The sequence below is a fragment of the Mus caroli genome, unplaced genomic scaffold, assembly GCF_978045245.1.
Source record: "Mus caroli unplaced genomic scaffold, Mus_caroli_1 scaffold_8, whole genome shotgun sequence".
Taxonomy (NCBI): Eukaryota; Metazoa; Chordata; class Mammalia; order Rodentia; family Muridae; genus Mus; species Mus caroli.
The window spans coordinates 71,565,958-71,587,595 of NW_028227263.1; the positions used below are offsets into that span (position 1 = coordinate 71,565,958).

At 44.1% G+C, this 21,638-nt stretch overlaps 1 protein-coding gene across 6 annotated transcripts in view; it reads left to right on the top strand.

Annotated features, from left to right (window-relative positions):
* Positions 1-2,270: 2,270 nt before the first annotated feature.
* Sv2b (synaptic vesicle glycoprotein 2B) overlaps positions 2,271-21,638 on the top strand; it is a 197,320-nt gene continuing 177,952 nt past the window's right edge. Inside the window, exons 1-2 of one of the 6 annotated variants that reach the window (XM_029479855.2) lie at positions 3,092-3,332; positions 3,538-3,580. The gene's annotated coding sequence lies outside the window, so the exon portion shown is untranslated. Of the gene's footprint in view, positions 2,650-2,688; positions 2,875-3,091; positions 3,333-3,537; positions 3,581-3,827; positions 4,008-16,041; positions 16,137-21,638 lie in introns of those variants that run through there. The other 5 variants (XM_021167119.3, XM_029479857.2, XM_021167118.3 and 2 more) reach the window with 5 other exon arrangements.

A 21,638-nucleotide genomic window follows, 5' to 3' on the forward strand; every position in this document is an offset into this window, starting at 1 on the left:
GGGTGCTACACTGGGCATAGCTTGAGCAGAAGAGACCTCAAAGCCCATCTCCACAGCAACACACTTCTTCCAACCAAGCCTCACTTCTTAATAGTACCACTTTCTATGGCTCGGCATTCGAACACACCATACAGGGCATCTGCATAGCTTCCTAATTCTCTGGTATGTGTAGGTGTTCATAAATGCCTTGAATTACTAAGGAAATTACCTGGATTGTCCTTTCAAGTTCTCACTCAATGGAATACTATACAGCAATAAAAGGGCGACCTATGCAATGCCACAGATGAATCTCACAGACATTATTTAGAGTAAAAGAAGTCACGTACAAAAAAATACACATTGTATTATTCTTTTTATATATAATTAAATAACAAAGAATAAAAATAGCAGTTATATCTTGGGACTGACAAGTATTGGCTGGGAAGGAACATAAAGATATCCCTGGATGCTGGAGTGATTTGCAATCCTGATATAGATGGTGGCCATGGAAACACACTGAGCAGACACTGGTACAGTGTGCCCTGTCTGTGTGTGGCAAGCAACAGAGGCATGCCTTTCCAAGAGTTCATTCTAATGGGAAAGTCATTATTGACAACTAACATCGGTAGTGCATTGATGCTGTGGACATACAGGGTAGGGAGAACATAGGAAGTTCAGAGATGAGGATTCAATGGCTCCGCTGAGAACAGTAAAGCATCTAGTTGGGGAAGGGGTTAAAAAGAACCTGGAGGAAGCATCAGTATACTCAGTGGTCAGGAAGGGAGAGAGTGGGTCACATCTGAAGACTTAAGAGCTGGTGAGGGGCTCGGTGAGTAGAATGCTCACACAGCATATATGTGACTCTCTCTGGGTTTGATTCCAGCACTACAAACAACTCGGTGTGATGGCACAGGCCTGAAATCCAGGCCATCCTAAGTTACACGCTGAGTCCGGGCCAAACAAATTAGTATGGCTGGGTAGAGGGGAAGGGATCAGGTGAAGCATGGAAGCTCTTGACGTCAGTGGGGAGACACTTTTGTTCACTCGATGAGGAAGAAGTGTTTCTAAGGACAAAGGGAAGCCAATGGCCTGGCTTTAGTCAGGAAGGAATCCAGATTAGACTTACACCTTCGGGAACGACTCTGGGAGGGGAACTAGGGAAGCCCTTGCAAGGTGGTTCAGGGTCAAGCCCAGGCTAAGAAAGAGGTGGAGAGCTGGGAGAAGGCTTCTGTAGCTCGAGGGGGTGATAGAAGTGAAGAGCTTGGGGTGGCAGAAGTGTTGAATGGAGAAGAGGCAAGATTCTTCTCTTTTGCCTCCACTTTGACATAATTAGGTACAATGGTTGGTTTTGTTAACAACACAAACCTACACACATATGTGAAGAGTAACTTCAATTGGGAAAATACCTTCATCAGATTGCCTGTAGGTAAGTTTTGTGAGGGCATTTTTTTTTTTTTTAAATTAGAGACCGATAAGGGAAGGTTCAGGTTACTGGGAATGGTGCCAGCCCTGACCAGGTAGTCCTGAGTTGAATAAGAAAGGAGACCTAACATGCCAGTAAGCAGTGTTCCCCCATTGCCTCTCCCCCATTTTCTGCCCTAACTTCCCTCAATGGATTGTGCTGGTGATATGTAAGTTCAGTAGACTCTTTCCCCACCAAACTGCCTTTGGTCATGGTATCGTTCTCATAGTTATCTTTTTCACAGTTAGAAAAGCAATTAGGGAAGGTACTTAGCAGACACTGCAGAAGACTAGGCCCCTGTACTGTTGTTTAATTTGGACTTTGAACTTCCAGGGTGACTTCGTTCATGACTTTATTTCCTTCTAGAAGGAACCCTATGCTTTGGGAAAGTCTTCCCAGGCTGGCTGCATTGTGTTTGTGAGCCGGGTGTTGGGGTGTGTGTGTGTGTGTGTGTGTGTGTGTGTGGCATTGGTAAGAAGGAAACAGCTAGAGCCTTTCTCCAATATATTAAACCCTCCAAATTTTCCTCATCCCCTCCCACTCCGGACCCTCCACTGGCCAAGCAAGCTCTTTTTCAGTTCCAAAGGAGTTAAGACCAGAACGATTTGTCAACATCTATTATCTTGGGTAGTTTGGGGATGGCATAATCCGAGGACCCCCCCCCACCCCGTCCCCCCTGTCCAAGACCGAGCTTGGGGACAGAGCTTGGAGCCTTATGCGCCTTGGCGCCTTAGGTGGGAGGGTGGAGAGACCAAGATATTTATAGTCAGTTGGGAACAAACCTAATAGAATAAGAAGTTTGCAGGTCTGTACATCCGCAAATCCAGAAAGGGCGGGTCCGGGGAGTGGGCTCTGGCTCCCCTCCAACCTATCCCGAACTCCTCTCCTTGGATCTGAAAGGGAGTTAGAAGCAAAGAGCTTTCCGCAGTGAACACAGTGCCTGGACTAGGCTCTGGCTGATCCTTCTAAATAGACTCAGGAGCCCCGGGAGGGCTGGGGTGCTGCAGGGTGCTGGGAGCGCGCTGCACAGAGGCTCTGCACAGCGGAGGCAGCGGCGGCGAAGGCAACAAGGGCGCGGCGATGCGCGATGCAGGTGTGCCCTAGGGAGAGCCTGCCTTGGTTGGGATCCCTAACCGCGTTAGCCTGAGCTGCCGCCCAGACGTACGGTGTTCAGCTGCTGACCGGCTCGCTGCGGATTTTCCACCCAGGTAGGGGACCGCGATCCTCGCGGTGGTGCGGGGCTCCCAGGCCTGGCATGCTGAGACCCGCGCTGGGACCTCTGGGTGCGGTTGTTGGGAAAAGCCTCAAAGGACAGCAGAGTTGGAAAGCAGCGCACCGAAAAAAGGAGCACTTGCTGCTGCCCCAGGCTGCGCGCTTCTTTGAACGTGGCCTTCCCCAGGACTTGGAGTGAAAGCACATGAACTATTGGCGCGGTAAATAGTTTCCCAACTTGGGCTACTGACATTTATAGCTGCTTTCCACATGCTTCTTGGACATCCCTTTAGTTCAACCTTACTCTTCGTAGGCTGGCTTTTTCTCAGAGAACAGATTAAATACGTGCCCACACCTGCTGGCTCTGGACTGGGGTTTGTGAGTGTGTGTTTCTCTGTGTGGAGGGCGCCCTCCGCGGGCGTGGGAGCCGTTTCTTAGGGACTCGGGTTTTTTTTTTTTTCCTGGATGGATTTTCAGCGCAAGGAAAAGAACATGATTTGTTTTGCAGGGATGGGTGAGCAAATGCCGTTAGCTAGGGAGGAGCAAGGCGCTGCTGTTCCCTCCGCAGCAGACCAGTGGTAGATTTCTCATCTGTCGGGTGCAGCAGATCCAGCTGCCCCAATGCTTTTATCTTTTATCCAGAAATTGCAGATGCAAACAGGCTCGGCTCCGTTTAAAGGTAACTTGATGCAGATGTGTTGGGTAAGGTAGGGTGGGGCGCTGTGGGATGCTTGCTGGTTTCTAAGCCTGTTTGGAAGGTGAATGTGGGTGGCTCTGGGTCTCAGGGAGGGGCAGTTGAGGGGTGAGAGGTGTGTGGATGGTGGGGAACTAGACATTGCAACCAGCTTGGCGGTCTCTTCTATGCTTTCGCTTGCCCTTTGCAGAAGAGGCGACTTGTTCTGCTTGCTAGAAGATGCAGTTGATATGGTGAGTGAGGCACAATCTGCGTCTTCCCTGAGTCAGCAAATACTTGCCCAGCGGTTTTATGTGTCAGAGGTGGCACTGATCCTTAGGGATGAAGAGGTGATGGAACCAAAATCCTAATGTGGCACAAGCTCGCACCCGGTGGGGGGACAAACACCTGTAGTAAGGAGGTGTGACCAGTTCGGGAATGGCGGTGTGAAGAGTGGATGGTTGCAGAGAGGAATAGGGAATTATCTTAAAACGAAGTCCCCAGGGGGCTTAGCAGAGATTGTTTTTGTTTCTTGATCCATTGCTCTTGAATATCCTGCAACCCTCTCCCATTCCATCACCATCACGGCTGATGGGAAGGCAGAGCTGATGTTTGCAGAACAAGACTAGTGTCAAGGAGGCACTCTGAAGGCTGCACTGAGGGCGAAGCACACCAATGCAGGTCCGGCTTTTTACTTTTGTTCTCTTGATAAGTATTTTCTCTAAGTTTCAGGACAATGGAGTATTGAAATAGCTTTTCACAAAGGCAGGGACTCTTGAAATTTCTAAGGGAGTTTCAGAGCAGATCAACTTCTGGGACAAAAAGCAAACATTGTTGGTGGGTTATTGCTTTTGCCAGAGGTGTGCCTTGCATGCATTTTGTAACTGAAAGCACCAGGTGTTTGAACAATAACCTGGCACACTGTGGGTAGTGTGGCCTTGGCTGCTCTAAGAGAGCTGGTCTTTGGCAAGTATCTTAGCCTTTCTTTGAGCCTTGATTTCATCATCTGTAAAATGGAAGCAATGACACTGTCATGATAAGTATGTAACACACACTTAAAAGTATTTGTTCATTGTTAAACAATCACCATATAGTAATCATTTGGCATGAAGTTGCTATTTAAGTTTGTTCATTGAGTTCCTACCATGTGCCAGGCACTTCTCTGTATGTGGCAACTGTCGCATTGAGCAAACTCTGTGTATGTGTGTGTGTGTGTGTGCAAGTGTATTACTGAACAAATAAATAAGTATTTAGTATATTAGCCCAGGAGCTGAGATGGAGAAAAATAAAATAGAATAAGAAACATGAAGAGTGTTGCAAGTTTTGGAGTGGGTTTGGTATCTATCTATTTGTCTATCTGTCTGTCTATCTGCCTGTCTATCTATCTGTCTGTCTGTCATCAACTCTATCATCTATTTGTCTATCTCTTTCCTATCTATCTATCTATCTATCTATCTATCTATCTATCTATCATCTATCTATTACCAATCAATTAATTTACCTATCAACATCTCTATCATCTACTTATCTCATATCTATTATCTACCCATTTATCAATTATCTAACTATCTATCATCTATCTATCTATCTATCTATCTATCTATCTATCTATCTATCAATCTATCTATCTATCTATCTATCTATCTATCTATCTATCTATTATCAATCAATTAATTTACCTATCAACATCTCTATCATCTATTTATCTCATATCTATTATTTACCCATTTATCAACTATCTATCTATCTATCTATCTATCTATCTATCTATCTATCTATCTATCTATCTATCCTTCTATCATAATCATCTCTATCATCTCTCTGTCTATCTCTTTCATATCTATCATCTATTTACCTATCTAATCTATCATCTATCTCTTTCATATCTATGTACTATCTTTGTTGTCAGAGAGATAGTTGATAATGAGGGTATTTTGACCAACTCTGGTGAAAGTGAGGGAGAAAGCCAGGCAGTATGAGTAGAGTAACAGAACCTGCAAAAGTCTGAGACAAGAGACAAACACATAAGAGAACAAGAAAGAGACCCAGGAAGCCCAGTTGTGTGAATGAGGGGGATGGTGGTGAGAACTGTCTGAGGATAACATGAAAAGGTCATTGCTGTCTTGTTTCATGATTTCTGTTTATATATTTGTCGCTTAAGATACAGCACTGACTTCTTGTTTAAGGACTTGGCTGAGTTCCTAATCTCCATGTTTAAAAGAAGGTTGTTTGGTAGGAAGTGGTACTTGGGCAATTCAAAACAGGATCTAATGCAGCAAGCCAGAGGGATACATCTCTGCAAGGCAAGCTTGGTGACTCTGATTCCTCGCCCCCAGATGGAGGACCGTGTTTACACTTGTTTCTTTTCCAGATGAACCAGAGTCACCTTTAGTGAACAGTCCAGCAGGTGTTGTCCCCACTAGCTCATGTTCTCTTTTCTTTGGCAAGAATCTCTGTGGTTACGGAAAGGATTGGGATCATTTGGAAATATACTGACCTTCAGTGCACGAGGGAGTGCACTTATGTATGGCTGGATGGTGAATTTATTTAGGGCTTCCATCCAAAAGCTTAATATAAAGATCACAGCTTGCTGCTTTGTCCTTTGGAGAAAGCAGTATTTGGGGGATCTGAGGACTCTATCAGCTCTTTGTGGTGCAGTAAGCCTACTGCAGTGTTCCATGAGTGAAATGGGCGAGGGGGAGATTGATGGCTGAAAACCTTGTGAAAGCATCTGTGAAATAGGATGTGGGGAGGCTGGGTCAAGGTCAGGGTGGCTGGCCATCACCCAATTCATCTCAGAAGAGAGCATTTACTTCTGTGCATTTTTCTCATCCAAGGTCTGCCTCTCAGTTATACTCTTTAGCCTCAGAAACCTGATCTGTCTCTCTGGGCTATGTCAGAATAGCTTTGTTCCTCTGCATGCCACGTTATTGATCCTCAGTGTTGGAGACAATTTGTTCTATGGCCAGTGTATGTAAGTCCTGCAGACCCCCCCATTCATGACGTCTAAGCTACAGAGAGCAGAGCTGCTTAGAGACCTACCTGAAGAACTGGTCACACACTTTAAGGTTTGTCTTAAGAGAGTACAGAGTAAACTACCCTCAAACTCAGTGACCTTGAACAACTAGCATTTATTATTTTCTCTCATGTGTATGGAGTGGCCAAGAGATCTGTCTGAGTTGTACTTGTTTGATTTCTGCTGTGCCTGTTCATGTGACTTGGCTCTGTTGATGGAGAGTTTGAAAAATGGCTGCTTTGGGATGACCTGAATTGGGATGACTTGGGCTCTGACCATGCTTGTCCCTCATCTTCTCCGTGTATAGCTGGGCATGTTCACATGGCAAAGGCAGAGAACCAGGAGAAAGTGGAAGTGTATGGGCTGGGCATGTAGCTCAGTGGGTAGACTGCTTGCCTAGCATGCACAAAGGCCTCAATTTGGTCTCCATTACCATATAAACTGGGCATGGTGATACATGTATGAAATCTCAGCAGTTGAGAGATGGAGGCAGGGTATCAGAAATACCAAGTCATCCTTTGCTACATAGCAATTTCAAGGCCAACCTCAACTATATAGGATCTTGTCTAGAAAATAGAAGAGAAAAAGAAGGAGGAGAAGGAGGAGGAGGAGAAGAAGAAGAAGGAAAGAAAAAAAGAAAGAAGATGAAAGTGTGCATGGTCTCTCTAAGTCTAAACTTATATAGCTGACGTACCATTCTTGATCCCCATTTATTAACAAAAGCACTATACAAGGAAGCCCATGTGAAGGTGTAAAGAAATAGATTCCACTTCTTCAGTTGATCTTACCCAAAAAGACCGAGGAACAATTATATTCAGTATTGCAAAGAGCAGGGTACAGTGAGGGGAAGAATTTGGAATGTGTGGTTCATAGTACATTAAGTTCCCTTGTGCATGGAGAGGAGAAGTGTTCAGGAGCCCCTAGCTGAGGAGCTATTGACAGTTGACAGGGAGTCAGTTTTCTTTAAGGGTGTGGTTCCCATAGGTCATCTGTGCTCTAGTGGATGGCCCTGCATCGGAAATCACATGGGCAGCACACATTGGACTCAAAAGATAGAGAAACACACACACACACACACACAAACAGAGAGAGAGAGAGAGAGAGAGAGAGAGAGAGAGAGAGAGAGAGAGAGAGAGAGAGAGAATGAAGTAGGGAGGGATTGGGTATAGGCATTGGAACTGAGCGTAGTTAGGGGAAGAGTCAGGGGTGAATATGATCAAGATACATTGTATGCATGGATATAAGTCTCAAGGAATTAACAAAAATACATTAAAAACTAAGTTCCTGTGGCTAGATCTCCTTTCTCTATTGACCCAGTTTGGATGGATAATGCTTATAGACTGTCTTTTTTTTCTGTTTTTATATGCATCTTTAGACAGTCATTCACTAAATCTTGATTGAGTGGTCTTTAGTTCCAGGCATGTCATAGGCAGGACATGCAGCAGTTGAGCATAGTGCAAGTTCTACCTCATCAAACATCCATTCCAGTCAGGGAGGCAAATCTATAAATAAATACACGAGTATGTGTGTGTTGTGCTAGGCACCGAACAGGGAAAGGAGGAGGGAGATATTTGAATGGTGTTGGGAAGGCACTACAAAGTAAGGGGTGGGAATCAGGTAACTGATTGGACAGGTGTGAGAGAAACAAAAGAGTGAGCCGCTATAGACTGTTCAAAGCAAGGCAAACGAATGCAGAGGTCCTGAAGCAACAGAGTGCTGGAACATTTCAGGAACGGGAAGTAGGACTCTGTCGAAAGGACAAGATGAGAAACAGCCAGCACAATAGTTGATGGTATCAGTGAAGTATCCTGAAGTCAGTCAGTTCAGGGCTTCGAGTGGACTTGGGCTTTGACAGAGATGGAAAGTCCCTGGACATTTCTGAGTACTGGCTGCTTTATCTGATCTATGTTCCATGGTGATCGCTAGAGCTTTAGAGCTTAGGCTAAGGAATTCAGTCAGGGTGCAACCTCTGTGATAAGAGGTAGAGATGTGGGAAGAGAGGATGGTGGTCTGGATCAGATGGGATGGGGGTTGTGATGCTGAAAAGCAATCAAGTTCTGCATATATCTGGGGGTAGAGCAGACACGATCTGTAATGAGTTACACTTTAGGCACGAGAATAGAGGATTCATTATTTTGAGGTAAGGGACAGGATAGATTAGCCATTACTGCTATTGAATATGAGCCTCGGGATAGTCAGTGGAGAAGTCACGTTGACAAATGTTTTAAGAGTTCAGAGAAGAAACCCAGGACGGAGACTTAAGTTCCAACAAAGCCAGCAAGGTCTGCATTTGTCCCCTCAGTGAGCTGAGTCACTGTTATGTGGCCAGGGTCCAGATTCTGCCAGCATGTGCTCAGTGACTGTCTGTGGGGTGATTGAAAAGAACAGTTTCACTAGAGGAAACTGTAAAAGGCTTGTTCTGCTGGACCTTGAAGTGTAACTCCCTGAAGAGGTCCCACTTCTTCTCAAGGTTTCATGGGAGACTTACTGTAGAACTTGGGGAATGAAAACAGGCTTTAAATGTGAGGGTTTCAATTGCTTATGTCTTATAGAAAGAAACACGGATCAACAAGGCTGGAAAGAGAAACACGTGGAAACCAAAAAATAGCTCAGACTTTAAAAAAAAAAAAAAAGGGAGAAAAAAAATCCTCCAGGGAGAAGTGGCTGAAATTCAGGGGTGTGATGTTCTTGGATTATTATTGTACTGCTTTTAATTTGAGATGAAGCAGAAGCAGTAAGGAAGAATTCTGGAAGGAGGAGAAAGTTATTTAAGTCAGCTTATGCTGAGTGAAAGCATGTCACCAGCTTACTTGAAAAATCCCACTTCTACAGTATCTAGCACAATGTGTTTCTGTTTATAAAAGGAGAGACATAGGCAGTCTTTATTATTGGAAAATGAGAAGGTTGGAAGGGGTTCTATCCCAGGCTATGTGCTTCTCAGTGACTACTCAGAGACCGGCTGATTTGGGGTGAACATCAATTTTGTTTGTAATATCTATGGTAGGAAGACTGGAATAAGAAAAAGCAGGTACTATAATTGAAAGTGATTTTGTGTGTGTGTGTGTGTGTGTGTGTGTGTGTGTATGAGAGGGAGAGGGAGAGGGAGAGGGAGAGGGAGAGGGAGAGGGAGAGGGAGAGGGAGAGGGAGAGGGAGAGGGAGAGGGAGAGGGAGAGGGAGAGGGAGAGGGAGGGAGAGAGAGAGAGAGAGAGAGAGAGAGAGAGAGAGAGAGAGAGAGAGAGAGAAGAATATGGTAAAGAAAGAATGGAAACCTATGGTTTAGTTTTAGTTTATGTGAGAATAATTGCCATTACTCTCTTAATCAGAGCACCCCTGGTTACTCTAAGAGATCTTCAACAAGGCTGAGATTCTCTCATAGAGAGCATGAGAATGGTCATTTGACCCTCATCTGATATTCCAGCCATCCAGTTCTGTACCCTGTCTTTTCCATTGTATGCACTTTGCCCCAGCTGTGCATGATCTTATGGTCTTAGGATGCAGAGGTTGGAGATATCAAGATGTAGAGATGTTGAGGTCTGTGCTCTGAGGTTGGAACATTGACTGAATGGGTGAACACCATCTATGTAGCCATGGGAAGTCATTATCCATGTTGAGGTGAGACCTTTAGTGATGTGGTTGTTTTGGAGTTGCCCATTCTTCTGTCAGTAATCTTTCACCTATGCTTTTCTGTATGTAAGCCTCATAAATTTATTTGTTCACCATGTTCAACTTGGGGGCCTCGTCAGGGAAAGCGGTCTTTGTTTATATCTCTAGGGAAAATTCATACAACACCCTCAAAGGTTCCTTTGCCTCACTTTCTGGTGTGATAGAAATGAGGTGCTGGGTCCTTTAAGAGGTGGAGCTTATGCAAGGTAATTAGCTCACAGGGCCATTGTCCTCCAAAGGCATTAGTGTTAGCTTCATGGAGTAACTTAACTCTCATAGGAACAGGCCTTATAAAGCAAGGCCTCTTTCACATGTCTGTCGCCTGCTTCTCTGACATGTTGGAGTTCACCAGAAGGTGACCAAATGGTGTCACCCAATCATGGACTTTAGGCTTCCCAAACCACAATAGCTCTTCATAAAGTTCCCTGCTCCAGGTATTTTGTTATAGCAATACAAAATAGACAAATATAAACTCAGAAAAACTAGTAAGTACATCTTATATTTAAATTAGGGAGTTTTTGATGAAGTAACGGGTTTGGCATGAGACTGAGCTGAGTTTGAATTCAGGCTTTGCTACTTTCAAGTTGTGAAAACTTGAGCAAGTCATTCAATTTCTGTGGGGCTTTGTTTTTCTCAGTTATCAATTGATGAGGATATGAGGGTGATGGTGATGATGACAATGATTGTGAAGGTGACAGTGATGGTGATGGTAACGGTGACAATGACAATGACAGATGATGATGATGATGACAAGAGGAATAATAAATGTCCAAGGGCTCTGTAGTTCTCGCCTCACTCCCTGATTCAGAGTTGTGTTGAACTCAGTGTTAGCTAGAACATCCCCATATCAGCAGGAGGGAGACCCAAGAACTCACATGTGACATTAGCAGTGGTGTCTAGGTGTTTTGGATGAGGCCTCTAGTGTTCAGCATTAGAGAGCTGAATAATAATGACCCTGTAGGCTGGAGATGGCCCACATGACTCTGAGGGAAATCAGTCTGTTTTCTGTTATAAACCAGCTAGTCCTGCAGTGTGGCATAGTGTGTTGGCATTTCCTGATGGGAATCTCTTAGTCGCCTGGAGTATATAGACACTGATTTTCTTGTTGGAGTTCCTTGGGGACTGTTCCCATAAAATCTTCTGCATGGTATTATTGTACTTGAAGGTTCTCTTTCTCCTCAGTGCAGACACACATGTGCACAGTGTGTGGTTATAGATATACCTATGAGCATTCACCACTGTCCTTATTCTCCTGGATGAGGGTTGTCATGTTTGCTCCATATTGGCTTGGTCAGGAAATACACAGTGATGACTTGGTCATTAGCATGTCACAGGTTCATGGTCTCTGTCCTCCTGTCTTTTGTCTTTGGGCCTTGTGTCTTTGGAGGCTACCTGTTTGTTACAGAGATTTCTACTGTGCCTGCCACCAGTTCCTGTGCACACAACCTCTTCAGCCTGCATAATGTCATGGTGACTGCTTAACGCCTCAGAACTTAGTGTCTTTTAGGACACTACATATTTCCTCCTGCATCCCCGTTAGGGATGGGAAAGTGTGAGGCTCAGAGACACAAGTATCTTTACACAACAGAGTTTCCGTTTCCATTAGCTCTGCATAGCTATAGGACAAGGTGGTTTTTCTAGACTTGTAGCCTCAAAGCTCAAGTGTCCAGTGGGTGAAACAGACTGTACATTGTGGGAACTGGGTGCTGTCTCTGTTGTCATCCTTGTGTGGTTAGCAAGTTCAGGAACTTCCAGGCTTCCTGAACTCCTGTAGGTAGGAGGGCATCACAGTTCTGATCTTTCCATGGTGGAAGCTGCAAATGAATCTGCTAAGGAGAAGGGAGAGAAGCTGCTCGGGGTAATGGAGCTGTTCAGTATTACTTGCAGGTGGGCTGGTTTTGCTTTAGGGAAAAGTTGGGCAGATTCCTTTTCAGGTCTGGGACATGTCCAAGGGAGTAAAAGGCCTGTGATGAATTAGATCTTAATGTTCCAAAGCTGAAGGGAGCTTAGAAAGCAAGGAATCTACACTCCTCATCTGGCCTTGGGGAAGAAAATAACTTACCTAAGACCTTACAGTAAGTAAACTATACACACACACACACACACATACACACATACATACATATATACATATATACATACATACATATACACATACATACATATACATATAAACGGAGTCCTCAGTGTGGCTGTAAAAACACAAGCATCTATGAAAGGTGAAGAGAGAACAGGAAAAGGGGACTGGGTTCACTTCATCATTAGATCCAGAAACCATCTTAGGAGCTTTCCAGCTTCCCAGGCTAGGCAGGTCCTTCGGTAGCTTCCTTTGAATACTTAGTATTCTGGGACTCTCCTGGCTGTGCCCCAGGGTCTGGGTCCAGTGAAGGTTACTCCTGTCGTCTTTCCTGCTTTGCTCGAGGCCTCTGCTCTATTGCCAGACACAGAAGCTGACTTTTGCCTGATCTGGGGTGTAGCAGATGGCATAGACATGGGGAGCCTTGCTGGAGTACAGCCCAGGTCTGAGGGAGAGGAAAAAGTGGTATGTTCTAGGTAGAGTTCTGGGTCTGGGTGATGGAGGAGGAGAGGACACAGCAGTGCCAGGAGCTCCTGATCTGAACCCTAGAGGGCTCAGGGACATTGCACTGCTATCCCTGGGATGATATATTGAGATGACTCAGACCCAGAGAAACTAGGTTCCCATCTGGGCTCTGCTTCTTATTCATATGGCAGTATGGTAAGTCATGTGGCAGCCTTGAGCCTCAGTCTTTCAATCAGAAAAATAGGAATAATGGTGGACTTACCTGCTCTGTAGAACACGGGGAAGAAAGTGTGAGTTCATTCGTACGGAGGTCTAGAGAAGGCCTTACTGCTTCATGAGTGCACACAAAGGAGTCTCCCTGGAAGTTCTTCTAGTTTCAAAGTCATTGCTGTGTGTATCAAGTAGGAAAAAACTCAAGGGCCACTGTACCATGCAGAGTAGCTCAGTTTTCTGTCCCTCAAAAATAGCCCCTCGAATCCTTAGCTCCCCAGCCACAGGTTTGGCTATGTGTGACCTGAGTGGTTCATGAGTTTAATTTGGCCTTGATCACAGACAGCCATTCAGAGAGGAAGCAATAGCCCTGACCAAGTATGGTGGGTCATTTGGTGAAGCTTTAAGTCAAAGATCCTGGAAAATATTTAACAAAGAAAAAGAAGCTCCTAGAACATCACTGCCCGGAATGGGTGATATGGAAATACCCAGGTGCTCTGTTTGGAGCAGCGTGGGAGAGGGGCGAGCTTCATCAGTGCCTCCCCAGAACACTGACCTTTAAAAAGGACGTGCTGATTCGTAAGTTTATAGTGTGGCCTGACTGTTATGTATTCTAGAGAGGCAAGGACTAGCACCGGTTGGGTTTATTTCCCAACCAGTTGCCTGGATTATGTGGTTCTCCCCATGCTGTCCGAATCCTTACCAATTAGGGGCTTGAGCTTGCTCTCTTTCTCTCAGACATTTTGATTATACTGAAACCACATTATAGGCATCCAGGAAACCAGGAAGAGTAAAGGCCATCCATAACTCCTACTGTACAGCTAAGCACACTGCATTAATTTCTCTACTCAGAACTAACCATATCGACTATTTGCTTCTGGAGCCTGTGACAAATACTGGCAAATTGTTCATCGGAAACCTTTTCTTCCATATCCTTTTCTTCCATAAACCTTTTCTTCCATATGCAGACTGCATCTTCTAGCATCACTTCAGGTGGGCGTGGCCACGTTATAGTTCTTTTGTTGGATTGAGAATGGACATGAGAATGGGTGGACCACTGATTGGCCCTGGAAAGGGCTGAGCCATGTTAAACAGTTGACATCACCCACTGACACCTTTGTCATGACTAGTATGATTTCCACCAGCACAGAGTCTGGAACTTCATAAACAAGTCTTTTGCAAGCTTATGGCCACACATGGCAGAAAAGTCCTACTATGTTTCTTCTTCACACAGAGATTTTAAAAAAAAGTTACAGCTGAGATCACTCAGGTTTCCTGCTCTTTAGAAATGCTTTAAATTTAAATAAGGACATAATTAAGGCCTGGGGATATGGCCCAGCAGTTAAGAACACTGTTTTCTGTTCCAGTGTATCTAGGTTCAGTTCCCAGCACCCACATGGCAGCTCACAACTGTCTGAAACTCCAGTTCCAGGGTCTTTCTAGATATTCTGAGAGAACATATCCAGCACCCCCTTTTCTTTCTCCCACTGTTTCTTCTACAAAATGTTGGGAATGTTCTAGAATTTTCTATCATTTTGAAATAAAGAGCCTTTCCATGATACTAACTGGCTACATAACCTCATGCCCAACCTTTAACTGCTCAGTCTCAGTTTTCTCACTTGTGGACTGGTCACTGTAAAATCTGCTTCCTGGGCTTGTGGGAGAACCCTGAAGGAGATGATGGTATGGAGTACTGAGTGATGCACACAGCTTACAACAGGAGCATTCCCATTGGTTTCAGAGTTGAGACTGCCATCTTGGCTGCTTTCTTAGCTCAGATGTCTGATGTGGTTGCTGGCACATGGTGCATGCTTTATTTATTTAGTGCTAGACATGGAGAACCTTGAGTGTGTGTATTTCAAAGGAGGATCAATGAACTCTGGGTTGGAGAATTTAGGAAGGCAGTGGAGGGACAAGGAGGAGATCCTGACAATCTCACCCCTTAGTTTTTAGGAGCTGATTAAACTATGTGTTTACTAACAGCCAAGAGAGAAAGAACATAAGAGAAGAAGCCAGTCTGAGAAAAGGCGGGGTGTATTCTGTGTCTCATGTGTTCTTGGGGTTGCTCTATATTTGGATGGTGACTGTCTTAGCTGAGGTTAATCCGCTTTGTTCCAGTCATCAGCCAAGGGATTAACTGCTTTAAACTCAAAGCTTTAGTGGCCCCACAATGTGAGCTTTGTTTTGCCGATGCCCGAGATTCAGGGGGTCAATTTCTGCTGAGCTAACACACAAGGCCCCTTTGTGGGCATTGGTTCTAGTTCTTTCGTGCTAGGGAGAGAGAGACTGAGGGTCTAAGAGGGGAAGTGATTTACTACTCCTGAGCACATTTATGACCCAGAATTCCTGGCTTGAAATTCTCTACTTTGTACTGCCCTGGACTTCTGTGAAGGAGTTAGGTCAAGAACCTTTGCTGAGTGAGCAGAACAGTGACTCTATGGGAAGAGCCTTCACTGGTGTGAATCCCCTACAGTGTCCTAGCAAAGTCTCAGTTGTCTATGAACAATCTAGGCCGCTGCCTCACTAATAATAAGCTGTCTGGAAGCACACAGAAGGGACAACCTCCACCATGATTTTTTTCTAGGTTTGTTGTGATTAAGATTCATCTCTGGGCTAAGAAAACTCTGCCTGGCCTAGTTGGGACCCACACCTAGACCAAAATGTCAAAATGTGAAAAGCCAAACTTGCCTGTGGTGAGAATAGGGGGATGTTCTTCAAAGGAAGCTACCTAAGAAGAGCACATGGTTGCTAGGTAGGCAAACCCCACAGTTATTTGCCACACTGAGCAGACTCCTTCAGCTACAGTAAAGTTCATGGAACATTAGCTTTGTGGGAGAGCATCATAGCCTTCCAGAGTCTGGCCAATTTCTCCAGCTCTCCTCCATTACTTAGGAGCTGAAGTGTTCACAGCTATCTTGCTTCCTCTAGGATTGCATTTAAAAACCTAAAATGCACAGAAGTAAAAAAAAATATGCAGATTTCCTCCCTAAATTCCTTTACCTGTATTATGTATGTACACTGTATGCATGTATGTATGTACATATGTTTGTTTGTATGTATTTAATGTTTATTGATAGCCCATTGTGCCAGATGCTGGAATTAGTGGCAGGCAGAGAAGATGTGATCCCTGTTCTGAGGTGGGTATATCACAGCTTAGTAAGTTGTAAGGCATCTTTGCCTATGTATATAAAATACACGCAAACATTCTTAATAGTAATTGTTTATCCCGTTGTTCAGTATGGCAAGCTTATTTATAACTAGATGCTTGATTACTATGCGTCAGGGTGCTGACCCCACTCAAAGGAAGAGGAGTGTCTGCATCGCACTGAGTTACTTGGCGGATGAGCATGACTTTCCACATTCTCCCTGGACTTAAGAGTAAGTACATTGGCAACGGAAGAGTAAAACTCCATCCTGGGACCATGCTGCTTGCCACTCTGTCCCTCTGAGGCTGGGAGAGTGGGTGGCCCTCATTTGTGCTGCTTCTGTTTGCAGGCTGTGAATGGGAGCTGGCACTGCAGGCTGCTTTGTTGTTGTGCGGTGATGTTTGAACACGGGGCAGCATATTGCTTTGCTATTATCAATTTATTTGTGTAATCCCAGCAGCTGGCAGTGGTATAATAACTTTCAAGTGAGAAAAAAAAACCCTATTTGCTTAGAGAGAATAAAAATAGACAGAGAATGAGGTATGTCACAGATGACAGAATTCACAACGGCAGGATTTGTCTGTGGTTAGAATTCCCAGTGGGGTTTTCAAAGTGCAGAGAAGGGTCGTGCTTTTGGAAGGGAAACCTGTCTTGTCTGCTTTGCATGCACCAACAGAGCTAGAAAAATGGCCTTAGCTCTTAGGATTTGCTCAGGCTGTTGCTGATGGGGACAAGCAGCCCTGCCTGAGACTGAATCCAGCAGAGTACAGACTTGGGTAGTAAAGTGCCACCCTTTGCCCTTTCCGCCTCGTTGTTCTTCCCCTATGGTATGATGTGTGGAGTCTTCAGAAATACAGCCTTATTATCAACTAGTCGTGATGGGCAGCCAGAAGCAATGATAGAAGTCTATATTATTTTAGAGGCCTCTGGGGTATTACTGACCAACAATTCAGAGGGAGGGGCCCCATGCCTACCACTGGGATCCTTGTTCAACAATCTGTGGCTTTTGGGAGGAGAATTATCCACCTGTGCAGGGTGCTTAACTTCAAGCTTCCTTTTGTTAAATTATGCTTTTAATTAGCTCTCCATATGGGTTTCAGACATCTGAAGCTTTGGCTAACTCTCCCAGTCCCTCTCCTTTCCCTATGCCTGTTTAAATCTTCCCACCCCCAGAGACCTCTCTCCCTATTGTTATATCACATGTGCTATCTTCCCTCCTTTAAGAACCTCATTTAATCTTCTCTTTCTAGTTTTCTTGCCACCATATACACTCCAAGTTAAACACACAAATCTGAAAATGTGACAGGAGGATTTACATTTGAGAGAGAACATTTTTTGTTGTTGTTTTGCTGAGTCTGTATTTGCTCACTTAATATTTTCCAGATATGTATATCTCCCACATATTTTATGCTTTTGTTATTTATGGCTGAGTATCATTTCATTGTGTACATAGAGAACACATTTTCTTTAAAAAAACTTTTTATTGATTCTTTGTGAATTTCGCATCCTGCACCCCAACCCCACTCACCTCCCTGTCCCTTCCTATGCGCTCTTTGCCCTTGCTACCTCCCCACCAAAAGAAAAAAAATCCTCCTTGTGGAATCTGTAGTGTGTGACAACAGCGTGTCCCACACCATACCCGTTTGTCCACACTTCTTTACTTGTAAATATTCATTGCAATAAGTCACTGGTCTGCTTCAAGACCTCTGTTTCTGCTACACTATCATTACAGGATCCTCACTGAGATTCCTATTGGATACCCTGCTGTTGCCCTGTGTCATGGAGATCCTGCAGCTTTGGATCTGTAGGATCAGCCCTTTTACACACTCCAGCAGTTCATAGAAAAAACCCATTTTCTTTATCCATTTGTGCTGGTTAGACACAAACTAGAGTTGTCTGAGATGAGAGATCCTCGATTGAGGAATTACCGACAACAGACTGGCCCGTGGCATGTCTGTGGACCATGTGATTGATTATTGAGCTGGGCATACTCAGCCTTCTGTGAGCAGTGCTGTCTCTAGGCAAGTGGGCCTGAGTTGTATAACAAACCAAGCTGAACATGCCATGGGGAGGAAGCAATACACAGTGCACCTCTGTGGTCTCTGCTTCTGTTCCTCTTGGCTCCTGTTGTGACTTTCTGCTTTGGCTCTCCTCAATGATGGACCGTGAAGCGTAAGGCAAAGCAAGTCTTTTCCTCTCCACATTGGTTTCAAGCCGTCTTTTAATACAGTGATGAAGAGCTTACTAAGCTTACTAAGCCATTCATTCATCTGCTGATGGACAGCTTGGCTGGTTCCATCTCCAATGCTGCGGCAATGACCATACATCAACAAATGCTCTGTGGTAGGATACAGAGACACTCTACTTTGTCTGCCTCTGAGATTCCCTTAAGATTTTTTAAGAGATAGCCTGGCCTTGGTGCACCCAGGTCTCTGTAAGAACAGGCTCTCAAGGGAAGGTAGACTCTTTGGCATCTTCACCTATAGCAAGTCCTTGCTCAAGGATACAGATGCTTTGCTGCACAAAGCCTGGTGAAGGGCCTGTGAGAGAGTCTCTCATAGACATTGCAGGTACTTCTAGGAAGGGAGTCAGGACAATGACTTGTCCTTGGAAGCCTGCTGATTTGTAATAATATAAGAATAAAATGACCACTCAAAAGAGGTCTTGGCATGTCCCCTGACTTTGGACCATGAAGACATAGAGTGTACATTTCGCTTGAAAATTGTTGTGGACAGACAGCTTAATGGAGAGTCCATACCCACAGGGGAAGATGTCTAATAATGCTAAATAAATTGTTTCTTTTGGCTTCGATGAGGGCTTGAGAAGTGCAAGGAAAAAGCCTAATGGTTAGGGTAGGAGCAGAAGCCCTAGGAATGCTTCAACAGTAGCTGAATCCTAAAGAGGAGACTTGTTTAACCTTAGCTGAGATGCTCATAGGCACTGAAGAGGGCCAGCACAGTGTGGCCCTAGGAAAACTACCTATAGACAAGCCATCAACATTAGAGAGCCAGTGTGAGTAACAACAATACCAGAAAGGAACTTCTCCCTGTTACAATTATAATTATTGTTGTTACTGGTATATTTCACTTAGTTTTCTAGTGGGAATGAGATGCTAAATCTACTTCCTCTACCTCTGGCTTTTCTTTATGGCTCTGTCTTGCTCCCCTTTAGCTCTGTGTGGAGCCTTATATTATTTTATATACTGGTTAATGAGCTGTCTGTACAAAGGCAGGACCTGGGGGTGTGGGCGTGCTGACTGATCTGCTCAGGGATCCTGGCTCTTATTCTTAATCCACAGCTTCTGTCTGGCCTGTAGCAGATGGAATCCCCTGCAGGATGCTCAGGCCAGTTGCTCTACTTTTTAGAACAAGGTAGAGACCAAAATACATAAATAAAATGCAGGCAGGGAGCCTATCTTTGCAATGAACAAAAGGTTGACATTTCTGGGAGAGCAAGCTTTCCCCAAATGGTAAGAGCTGTCTTTCTAAAGATAAATCCTTTTCTAATTTGACAATCTCTCAGCCTTTGAGAGGAGATTAGATGGCTAAAGTGGATGAAGAAATAAATTAAGATGTATCTAAGGCACTTCACAGCTATGGTGAACAATTTACTTGTTCTCATGCTTAGGTCTAAGCTGCCCAGTGACCTGCCTGGATTTAGCAAATGACTAACCCAACTTCGGGCTCTGATTATTATAAACTGAAGGACCATCCATGAAGTGATCTATCCCAGTTTTTGTGTTGGTAAGGGATTAGGAAATGACCCATGTTTATTGCTGAAGTCAGTGAGGATTCAAGTTCTCTACCCAGGTAGCTGCTTTCTTTATGATGATTATTTTTATGACTGGAAAAATATTTTTCTGTGGAAGCAGATTTGGTAAGTGGGAAAGCCTGAGACACAGGTCTCCATTTGTGCTGTTAAGTGGCTTTCTGAAAAGCTCATTCCAATTGATGGCCTGGCCGGTGATGGGAGGGTGCTCCCGTCACACTCTCATGTTCACAACAACTATAATCATGAAAGGGAGCACCTGAAATTTGAAGAGGCAAAGCCATACTCTGCTGAACTGCACAGGTCCCAGTTCTGTCAGAATTCTCTTCTTCCCACCACTCCCTTCCCCACTGCTCCTGACTCAGAAACCCATTCGCTGACTGAGTATTCCCAATGGGGACATCTGAAGTTTGAAATCCTGTAAAACTGAAAGCTCTTTGAGTCCCAACATGACATCTTAGGTGGAAAATTCCATGTCTGTGTGTGTGCTTTCTGTGTGCTTAATGTGGGCTTTCTGTGTGACAGGATGTAATAAAAAGTACAGGTGTACTAAGATTACTGTATGAAATTGCCTTTAGGCTGTGTGTACATGGTACATATAACTGGATTTTGTGTTTAGGATTGGGCCCCTTCCCAAAGACATACTATTATATATATGCAAATAGTAAAACATCTGAAAAAAAACCACTAGAACTCTAAAATAATTTATTAATTATCACTATCATTATCGTTATTATTATTAATTATTATTATTTTGGTTTCTCTGTGTAGCCTTGGCTGTCCTTGAATTTACTCTGTAAACCAGGCTGGCCTCAAATTCAGAGATCTGCCTGCCTCTGCCTCCTAAGTATTGAGGTTAAAGGAGTGCACCACCACACCTGACTTTTGAAATACTTCTTGTGGAGAAGGGACATTCTCCAACCTCTATTTACATTAATATTTTAAAAGTAAAGTGTTGTTGACTTCTGTTGACTTCAGGAGTCTGGTCTGAAGACTATTTTCAATGTTTGCTCCTAAGACTTCCCTCTGCTGTGTTCTATCTGCCCTCTCTTGTCTTGTTGATAAATGTCTCATAAATTAAAGGTGTTGTAGATGCAGGTCAGACGACACAGAGGCAGACTCAGAGTAAGGGTTTATAAAAAAAAATCCCTGCCCTCCGAGAACAGTTAGATGCTGCTGCTCACAAATGGGAATCCCCGATGGCCTCCCCAGGGACTTTCTGTGAAGAAGGAGTTGCTGAGCCCCTCCCTCTCCCTGGGAGTCTCTCCTGCTGAGCCAGCTCTCTGGGCTCTCCACTTGTGAGCCATTTGGACCCAGTTCCCTGTACCCTGTTTGCCAGCTCACACCATGCAAAGCTAACCCTCTCAGTTCTGGCTCTGGCTCCGCCATTCCTGATGCTCTTACTTGCCTGATTTGTTTTTTCTAGTGATTTGACCAAACTGTAGGTCCCCATCAAGATGCTACAAAGTATCTGGGGCTCATATTCCCTAAATTTTTGTCTGTTTCTACCCCAGTACTTTTCAAGACATTATGAAATAAAAACCAGAATCTGGAGGATGGTACATCACATGAAATAAGCCAGACACAGAGAGAAAGGCTGTATAGCCTTACTCTTCCCAGAATCCTTCTTACCTCCCTACCAACCCAAATCCATACACCTTTCTTCTTCTTTCATTAGAAAAAAAAGACAGACATCTAAAAAAACCCAAAACTGTATAAAATAAAAACAAACCAGAATAGTACAAAACAATCAAGCACAAAAAGGACTAAAAAATATAAGAAATACATATAGATGCAGAGATAAACGCATTTGAACACACAAAAAGTCTATTAAAATTCAAAATCAGAAATCATAACATATAAGCAAAAGATGTATGACTTAAAAATGCCTATACAAAGCAATATAAGACTAAAAACTTTCCAAAATACCACTGAGTTTGTTTTGTGTTGGCCATCTACTCCTGGG